The sequence below is a fragment of the Lolium perenne genome, chromosome 7 (assembly GCF_019359855.2).
Source record: "Lolium perenne isolate Kyuss_39 chromosome 7, Kyuss_2.0, whole genome shotgun sequence".
Lineage (NCBI taxonomy): Eukaryota > Viridiplantae > Streptophyta > Magnoliopsida > Poales > Poaceae > Lolium > Lolium perenne.
Window position 1 is genome coordinate 6,711,349 of NC_067250.2, and position 10,928 is coordinate 6,722,276.

Sequence of the window (10,928 nt, forward strand, 5' to 3'; positions counted from 1 at the left end):
TAAACACCCACTTCGAGTCAATAACATTAACACCAGAACGAGATGGAACAAGCTGCCAAGTGTCATTGTTATGCAGTGCCTGTATCTCCAACTCCATAGCAGCACGCCAGTGAGGAATACCCAGAGCAGCTTGAAAATGACGAGGTTCAGCAGTAGGGTCAAGAGTAGACTGAGCCACACATGCAGCTATCCATGCCACGGTGCCATCAGTGCGCTGTCGCGGCCGAACAATGCCGCTTTTGCTTCGAGTGTGAGGACCCAGCAATGGCGGAGCAGCAGGTGGTGAGGTAGACACCACAGGGGCAGCCGACGTGATGGTGGATGACCCAGTGGATGACCCAGGTGGTGAGAAGGCAGGAGACGCACAGGGCGTCATAGCAGGCGCCACGGATCCAGACGTCGCAGGCGAGGATGGCGATGGCGGCGACGACGACGCGCAGGGCAAGGGCGAGGCGGGCGGTGGCGAGGACACCGACGCGCGGGGCGACGATGGGAGGTCGCCCAGTGGGCCGACCAACAGAGGCCGTGGCGAGGACGGCGGGGCAGCCTCGGGAGAAGCAACCGGGGTTGCATGGCCCATGCAGGGGCCATGATCGACGTCCGGCGACGAGGGGTCAGCGGACGGAGGAGCAGGGGCGTCCAGCAGTTGCACACGGGCGCCTCGACCAGTACCTGCACCATGATCAGACAACAAGCTCGGGGCATATACAATATCAACAAATTGGTCAGGTAAAGGCGGGGAGGACTGTGACAGTGGTGGGGAGGAGGAATCGGTGATGGGAAGTGCGGAAAACGGAAACACATTCTCATCGAACACGACATCCCTAGAGAAGTAGACACGGTTAGATGGGACGTGAAGGCATTTGTACCCTTTATGGAGAGAACTATACCCAAGAAAGACGCACTTCTTAGACCGAAACTCCAACTTACGACTATTATACGGACGCAGGTGAGGCCAACAAGCACAACCAAACACCTTGAAGAAGGTGTAGTCTGGGAGCTCATTCAACAGGAGTTCAAGAGGAGATTTCATGTGTAGTAGACGTGTAGGAAGCCAGTTTATGAGAAAACAGGTTGTGGAAAAAGCATCACTCCAAAACCGAAACGGTAGAGATGCATGAGCTAAAAGTGTGAGGCCAGTCTCAACTATGTGGCGATGCTTACGTTCAGCGGTACCATTCTGCTGATGTGTATGAGGACAGGAGACACGGTGAGTGATCCCAAGCTTCTGAAAGAACTCATTGAGGTGATGATACTCACCACCCTAGTCGGATTGGACATGCACAATTTTATGCTTGAGAAGGCGTTCAACATGAGCTTGAAAACGAATAAACACATCAAGCACATCAGATTTGCGTTTAATAAGATAAAGCCAGGTAAAGCGACTATAAGCATCAATAAAACTGACATAGTATGAATGACCACTAACAGAGGTTTGGGCAGGGCCCCATACATCTGAAAAAATAAGCTCAAGTGGAGTTTTGACTACACGAGTGGACTCTGAAAAAGGAAGCTGATGACTCTTGCCCTGCTGACAGGCATCACACACTGTTTCTACTTTATTACTAGACCCAACTGGAAGCTCATGGCGGTGGAGGACATGGCGAACAACAGGAGCGGCGGGATGACCCAGGCGAGCGTGCCAATGTGATGGAGAAACACGAACACCGCTGAACACCTGGGAGACTGGCGAAGCAAGCTCATAGAGACCATGGCGGCAGCGACCTCTAAGAAGAACGTCCCTCGTGGCCCGGTCCTTAAAAAAAATGAAACCGGTGAAACTCAACAAAAACATCATTATCACGAGTAAGTTGTGGAACAGACAATAGACTATGGGTGACAGAAGGAACATGAAGGACGTTGAGAAGACGCAAGTGTTTGGAGTTAGAAGTAAGGAGAGAGGCCTGACCAACATGTGATATGTGCATACCTGCGCCGTTGGCGGTGCGAACGTGATCATGCCCCTGATAGGGCTCATGGGTATTGAGCTTCGCCATCTCGCTCGTCAGATGGTTGGTAGCTCCAGTATCCATGTACCATGGAGCATCAACCGAGTAGGACTGAGTATGTCCATGTGTAGCAAGAGCAGCCTGCTTATCATTCCCTTTGCCATTGTTGCCAAGGCCAAGGAATTCCGCCTTGAATCATCGATGACACTTGGAGGCGACGTGGCCATCAATGCCACATAGCTGACAGGCGGCAAACGCGCCACAGGTGGCGCATCAAGCACGGGGCCGGCCGTTCTGGCTGGTGATGACGGGGCGGGAGCCAGGCGTCAGCGCGGCAGTGTCACCAGGCAGGTTTGCCGACTTGGGCAGGTACGGCTGCTTGGAAGGCTTGCCTCCATGAGTCGCCGCGTTGGCAGCAGCATGGGAGGGGCTCGAGCGGCGACTCACTATGCGCTGCTCCGTGGCCAGCATGCGTGCATAGAGTTCCCGTGGCTGAATAGGGATGGTGCGACCTGTAATATTTTCAACAAGAGAGTCATAGTCATCGTCAAGGCCATTAACCACATAGGATATGAATTCCTCGGGACGCAGGGGCTGGCCAATAGATGCCAAAGTGTCAGCCAACGCGGAGATCTTGTTGAAGTAGAGGGTAACTGTAAGGTCATTCTTCTTCAGTTCACCAAGCTGAGTGCGGATGGCCATGGACCGAGCAATGGACTGCGTGGAGTAGCTAGTGTCAAGAGCAGCCCACGCCTCACGCGACGTAGTGGCAAAGAGCACTAGTCCAGAGACACTATCAGTCAAGGAAGACTGAATCCCAGAAAGGATGGCTTGATCCTGCGCCACCCACTGATGATAGGCCGGATGATACGACGGAGGGCACGGTAGGGAGCCATCGATGAAGCCCTCGAGGTGACGGCTCCGAAGCAGAGGGAGCACCTGGGCACGCCATGCCAGGTAGTTATCCGGCGACAGCTTCACCGGGATAAGGTGGGCGATGTAGAAGGGCGCCACGCCGCCTGCAGGTGCGCCGGCCATGGCATAGGCAGCAGGTGAGGGCACGCCAGGCAGCGGAGCCGCACCATATGGCGGGCCAGGCGGAGCAGCTGCAGGCGTAGCGGCAGGAGCCTGGAGAAGCACTAGATGGGACGCTCCACCATATGCACCACCATACCCATAGGGATCAGAGGCGAGCCCACCCTGGGAGACCGATGGCGCGAACGAGGACGACGGCATCGACGAGGAGCCGGCCTGTAGAAGCCCCTGGTAGAGCGCCAGGGCGTTGAAGTGCTCCGGGGTAGGGTTGAAGTAGAACCCGGGCGGAGCGGCAGCAGCGACCGTCGACGGAGGAGGGGCGGTCGGTGTAGACAGTGGAGCCGGAGGCAGCGAGGGAACCGCCGTGGTCGGAGGAGCGAGCGACGTAGGCGCAGGCACCGTGGACACGATCGGCGGCGAGACGAAGCCCGGCACAGGGGCGATCTGCCCGAGAACATCGCACCCGCGGTTAGAGTGGAGAGCGGGGCGAACGGAGACGCCGCAACACCGGGAGCAGTGCCGCCGTTCAGGAGGCGGGCGAGCACTGGCGGAAGGACAGGCGCCGCCGGCGGCAGCATAGGAGCGTCGGCAGGCGGGACAGACGCCGGCGGCGGCTGCACAGAGGCAGCGGCGGCAGGCGGGACAGGAGCCGGCGGCGGCGGCTAGGGCAGCGGAAGACGACATCGTAACCTAGATTGATGCCATGTAAAACGTAATTGAGGGGAACTGCTCAACACCCAATGGGGTGTGGCTATCTCATATATATATAGGGGTACACAAATGTGTACAATACAATATACAACATATACAGAAGCTATGTATAATATAGTCTAACACTTGTGTCGATCGGGGTGTGCGGCAATGCCGTCGGAGGGTACGTGTACAACGCGGCGGCGCTGGCCAACAACGCTGTGATCTACGAACTGCAAGAGGGTGGCAGTGTGGAGTGGTGGGAGTGGGTTCCGTCCGCGCCGTTGCTTCCTGCCGAGAAGCTGGGCCGCGCCATCCTCGCGTGCTCTCCGGTGGGAGTCGACATGAAGCATATGGATAACCAAGCTCTTCCGCGCCGTCTATATTTTGTTCCAACACAAGACAACATGGATCGCGTGGTGGTGTCCTTTGCTTCTCCAATATAGCTCCACCTCACTAGACACCAACGAATTGTCACCCACCCACAAACAATCATTGGGACGGACAGCTAGCCGCTGCATCTCTAGAACCTGCTGGTCAATCCTAGATTCCTAGTTCTTGAATTATACAGTGTAAAAAATTTAAGCAGAATTGTAGTTGGCACTTGGACTCAACAGTGGGAATTTACGTCATTATTAAGTTTTCTACTACGTTAAATAAAAAGAAAACTCTATTCCTCAACCGGCTGTAGCTACATACAGCTTACGAATCTCTCCCCCACGATCTATTTTCTCGTCAGCTAGCCTGCCCGGATGACCAACACCCCTTCGCCTATTTAAGTGTTTTTATGACCTACTGTACCAACACAAACAAAGTTGTTTTTGTTCAATAAGAGGCAACCAAATCTTTTTTTCATTTCATAGAGACTGGAGGAGAGTAGTTTTTCTGTGATTTGCTTGACCGCGTGAAGTGTAAGGAAAAGTATATGCACGCGGGTAATCAAAACAATGTAACTTGGTGCAAATAGTCCAACAGAGTAAACAAACTCAAGGCTTCATGATAGAGAAGAAATCTAACTAAAAGAACGAAGATAAATAGATCAAAACTAAAAACGTGGCATGTTGCAACCATCTGTAACCCGGCATACTGAAATTTTCTTACCTTACTGGATGACATAAAGGGAATATTTCACACCATGTATAGAAGTAGATAAGGTCTGTCTCATGACTAGTTTAAGTCTTACATGATTCTAGGTTCTCCCCTATCAACGGAGAGGATATATGTACAAAGGCATGCTTCTAGATTACTGCAGTGACACGTGCATCTAGTTAGCTACCACATCAGCTTGATACGATGGTAAGGAACATAGTTCAACGGTAGTTTGAAGGTGCCGCAGCAAAGGCATCACATTAACTTGACAGCATATCATAGAGCCCGAAGAGAATAGCAGCAGGTGTCAAGACGATGAGCTTGTCTCGTAGCTCGATGATCACTGGCGGAGCTTAGTGCAAGTCAGCGGAGCTTACAAGAGAGACAGATACAACAAGAGAGAACACAAAATATTAGCAAAGCGGTTTGTAAGCTAAAGAACTAATAATACTCGAAGAGAAAGCATGTCATGGATAGGAGGAATGACGTACATACAGAATAATTGCAGGGCATCAATGCGAATTTGTAGAGTGTCTCACTAGTGGAAAAGAGGCCTTTCATCCCAAACCCCTGGGAGCAAATGTCCCCTGGGGGCATTGGTCCCGGTTGGACTAAAGGGTTTTGGGGTTTTTTTGCCTCCCCATGCACCCCACCCCACCCCCCCCCCCCCCCGGTGGATCGCCTTTTTTAACACCGTAAAATATAAAATAAAATGATAGAAAATTCAAAAAATAAAATCTTTTCATATTCTTGTATGTTATGCAACCGACTATTAGGGAAAATTAACAAATTTGAATTTTCACTTTTTTTTGTAAAAAAGGTTTGAAAAATGGTAAAACCGCATTAACTTTTGCATATGATGTCGAAAAAAACGTGTAATATATCAAAATCATCGTGGGAAAAAGTTACATCCGAATTTTTAGATTCTCAAAATTTCAAATGAAAATATGAAAGCAGGAAGATCTTAGTTTTTGCCAAAAATTTAGAATTTTATATTTTTTAAATTTTTTAAAATTATAATTACATCATGCATAAAGATTACTATTACTTAACCATAAAGTTAGCCAATTTTTAGATTTTCAAATTTTCAAGTTTGGCAAAAAAATATTAAAAAATAATAAATTAAAAAACAATTATAATACAAATTAAAAAAATTATAATTATAATACCATTACCACAACATGTTATTACGTTATTAGTTTTGTTTATTAAAATAATTATTTGGAATTCGAATAATAAATAAGTGTGACATCGAACAACATGTTAATAGGATTGATATGATACTAGTATCACAACATGCGCGCGAAGCTCTTGGAAGTGGGACGGGAAAGGAACTTGGAAGTTAAGCGTGCTAGTGCTGGAGTAGTGGGAGGATGGGTGACCGAGCGGGAAGTTGGACCACGGGTAAGTAATTTGACTAGAGATTAAGTGTAGTTAGAAACTAAACTAGTTAAATAACTGAAATACTAGAAATTCTGAAAAAAATAGGAAAAAAAGTGCGAAAAATAATTGACCATAACCAAATGGATTAAAAAAATAACAAAATAACCTTTAGTCCCGGTTTGTTTTACAACCGAAACTAAAGTGTAATGTCCCAGGTTTAGAGACGATCGAGGGGTAGATTTTAGAAAGGGATGTGCATTGCATCGTAAATTCTAGAGAAATTTCGCGCTTTTAAAACAAAACTGCATCGAAGGGGGACAAGTTTCTCTCTCAACATCTTACAGGGTTAGGGTTTCGAGAGTGCGACAAACTTGTTTCTTCTTCAACTAAGTTAGAGTTTTGAGAAGAGAGAAGAGATGTTGCATCACAAGCTTAAGTTGCATGATTGAATTCAAATTTAAGTTACATGATTGAATTCAAACCTTATAATTCAAACTTGAGATAATTCAATAAACAATATGAATAATTAAAATAAAGTAAAGCTCATTAGAGAAAACCTTGAGCTTTATTGATTAACACACAATATACATTGTCTTTACAATATTCATAATTGAAACAAAGTAATATTACAACACATTACAAGAATTGGCAAAATAGAAAAAGAAAAGAAAAGAAAAGTACAGTGTCATATTCTATCCTAAAACTACAAGCTAATCTTCATTTAAGCTTGAGCTTGATGATCTTCATCTTCATTTGATCATCAATCTGAACCCTGCACACAAACACAACAAAGCACTAGTTATGCCAAGTGGCATTGCCACTTGGCAGGTTAGAAAAAAAAATGGTAAGTTGAGCAGATATGATCAACTCTGCCGAGCTGATCTACTCACAACCCAAGTCCCAAGCCAGACTACACACACACACAGCCAAACAGCTCACTAGGCGGTGTGCATGCCCAACAGCACACACAGGCCAGTGAGTCACCACAAGCTTGCCAGGCCAAGCTGTCGACCAGGAGAGCAAAGAAGGGGAGGTATAAAAGCCTCCACAGTAAACCCTAGTCTCATCCATCGACAAGCAAGCTTGGTAAGTCACCAGATAGCAAGAACACAAGCACAGGAAGAACATCACTGCTGTTCAACCTATATATAATCACCACAGGACCAACTCAAGCATCACAGGCTTGCAAGGAGGAGCAGGGCAAGCATAAGCTCAAATCAGAAGCAAACCTCTACACCAACACCAAATTTCTAGGAGCTGGAGTGAGGTATACCAGATAAACATGAGCAAACCATGGTTTTGCTCATAATTAAGCATGTGCATATGTCACAGAAGCAAAAGAGGGTAGAAACCCTATTTGTATCATCACTTGGCTACTAGCCATTTGGTGCAAGCAAAGAGGGGAGAGGCCAATAGGAAATCATCCAAGGGAACACTAGTTATGTCAAATCAGTGGCACAACTAAGGAAATCCAGCAAAGGATGGATTCACAGCTAGCCTAGCCCAAATCACCTAGCACCTACAACTAGTAATACCATCAGACAGGTAGGCAACATGTGCCTATTTTGGTTTGTCAACAGTAAAGCTCACTGGAAATCCAACAAGAGATTGTCCAGTGATGCATTCATCAAGCCACAGCCAGCCAACAGGGGTGGGAGCTTCCTGAACAGCAAGAATTGCTGTTGAGGCCACCTCAACCACTGAAACAGCCCCAAATCACAAGCCTTGCACAGTTATCATCACCAGAAGGGTTCAAATAATGGACTAGGGTACACAACCAAGGGTTGGCATCCATCTAGCCTGTCACAAGTAAAAAGATGATCATAACTGCAAGCAGTTCACATCATTTATCCATTCAGCCAAGCAAGTCAACACAGATAAATGAAATACACAAGCAATAGATGCACCAGAGCCTTGCAATTGATCCAATGGATCATTGCAAGCATCAACTGATGCTTAAGCAAGCACCAGCACACACCAGGCCAAGCCTGTGTGATGCACACACAACACAGAGTGAGTAATAGTGAGGCACAGTTATGAAACAGCATCATTTACAAGCAACTGATGATCACGAGATCATCAGAAGCTTGCTAGAGCATGCCAGTACATGCTAGAGCCAACCTAGCAACAAATCATGAATCATATGACTAAAACAACACCAATTCATCAACAGTTGCTGCACAGCTAATCACATAAATAATTTATGATTGTATCCAGAAGCACATCAAATGCTTGATGAACCACTGGATCATAATACACAAGCCAAGCATATATCAATTCATCACTGAATAACCCTGCTAAGGCCACAGTAATGCTCAATTGAGCATAATCATAAATTGAGCACAAGAATTAGCCACAATGGCTCAGGCACTTGCAAATTGGCAAGAACTACACACTGTAACCAAGCCATGGCAATTTAAATGAATACACTTGAGCATCTGGCAAGCTTATTAACAAGAACAGAGGCACAGAGATACGATTAGACTAGAAATTCTTGCACAGAAGCATGGCAGGGCTGCGCATAGCAGTAGCACCCGCAGGGCACAGCAGCATAGCACAGCAGGAGCAGGCAAGCATGGCGCTGCAGCAGAACACCGCAACTCTTGCACAGGCAAGCATAGCGCAGCAGTAGAGCATGGGCACGGCAAGCTTCTCCACGAGGTGGAGCAGCCGTGACCAGAATTAGAGGAGAAGGAAGAATAACAGGCACAGGAGAGTGAGAGAAAAGGGTGGCGCACGTACCTGGGGCGAGCAGGCACGCAGATGCGGCCATGGCGGCCACGGCGGCGCGCGTCGAGTGCTCGGTAGCACCTGGCCAGGCCAGGCCATGCTCCGGCAAGCACCGCAGCGCCCCACACCACCGCGGCAAGGCCACGGCGGCGCCATCGCGCCTGGAGCCCAGGGAGCAGCGGGATCGCCACGATCCCGTAACCCTAGCCGCCGTGAAGGAGGTCGAGGACGAACGGGAGCAGCCCCTGCTCCAGATCGACGCGGATGAGGATGACCGCCGTCGTGGGACGCGTCGATTGCGCACCATGGCGGGGGCCAAGACCGGCGGAGCTCGCCGGAATCGAGCGGCGACGGCGGAGGCGACGCGGATCGCCAGAGAGGGGATTAGGGTTAGGGTTCGGTCGCGCGCGCGAGAGAGAGAGAGAGAGGAGTGAGGCTGGTCGAGCCGGACCAGGTGGGTCGGTCGACCTAACACCACTGGGCCACACTGACATGTGGGCCCAGGGGCATTTATGCCATTTCACAAATTAATAAAAATGCTGAAACTTTAAAAATCAATAGTAAATGTTTCCTAGCTCTAAAAAAATAATTAAAAATATGAAAACCACTCAGTATAACAAACTCTATCATAATAAAATATGAAATAGAATTTTTGAAGTTAAACAAGAATAAGTTCAAATTTGGTGATTACACATTTTATTTTCAATAATGAAAATAAGTCCATAAATTATTTTGGACTCTAAAAACACCTTGACAACATTTCAAGGTTGTATTTCACCCTAAATAGAGTATCCCTAAATTATTCTTAGTATTAACCTCTCACATAAAATAATAACGACATCAGAAGGGGGGAACGGACCCTAAAACTGGAATCATGCATCAATGCTTCTTTAACCATTGCCCTTACCGGACAATGATGCTATTTTTCAGCAACAGAGGACAAGGGTCAGTCCACACCATCCAACTGCAACACTTTGCAGTGTTCAGGCAAGTTCATCACTTGCTCATATCATTTGAGTATTTTTACCAAATTACTTGCAAAGTACTATGTTTATCACTATTGCATAAAAAGCAAAACCACTATTTTCATAACTATGAATATGACTATGTGGTGGGCAATGGAACCATGGATTGTGTTGATATGGTGGAGGTTCCATTGCAAGGGTTTATATCCATCTAGGATTAAACAACAAATGTCGTCCAGTGATTCTTGCGCCGTAATACCCGTGTTAACCATAAGATCTGGAGTGGGACGGAGTAGTCAAAAGTGTTTCCACCTCTCGTTCATCAACGGATGCGCTTTACCGTAGTACACTTGTAATCCAAGGGGGCAAGCTGGTGAGGCTGGGGAGTCCTAAGTCCCCACGGCATTATCCGTAGTACACTTGTCGCTCGAAGGAGCAAGATGGTGAGGCTGGGGAGTCCTAAGTCCCCACGGTATTGCGGTCTAGGATGGGTTGCAGCTACCGGCGAAGGAGTTTGGTTCGATCCCAGACTATCGTCGTGGTCGGGGTCCATCCTTAATTGGAGTAAGAGGACCGGCGAGGACCCAGGGTCGGGGCATGCAACAAAGGGTGGGTGTTCGAGGTAGCGGAGGAACATGATTGGCTAGACCTTATACCGGGCCTCACACCAAAGGAAGTGTGGACGGGAAAACTGTCCGGTTGGCACCAAGGTTAAGATCTCTTATGGGTAAAGCAACACACCTCTGCAGAGTGTAAAGAACCGTGACCTGTCACTCCCTGTTCCGGGATATGGAACTACGAACGCGGCCGGAAAGGAACTCCATGAAGTTCTAGTAAACCGGTGAAGGCTGACGGACATAGTTCTTCTGAATAAAAGCAACCTCTTGAAGAAATGTTTATCAAAACCTGCATTGGTATTAGACTTTCTGGTCTAATATCGTAGCTAGTGCATTAAATACCTCTTTTCTATAATGAACTTGTTGAGTACGCTCGTACTCATACCACTCTTAAATCCCCTGCTTAGATTGTCTGAACCATCTGGAGGAGGACAACGACAACCCTGAAGGAGCCAACATCATCGGCTATG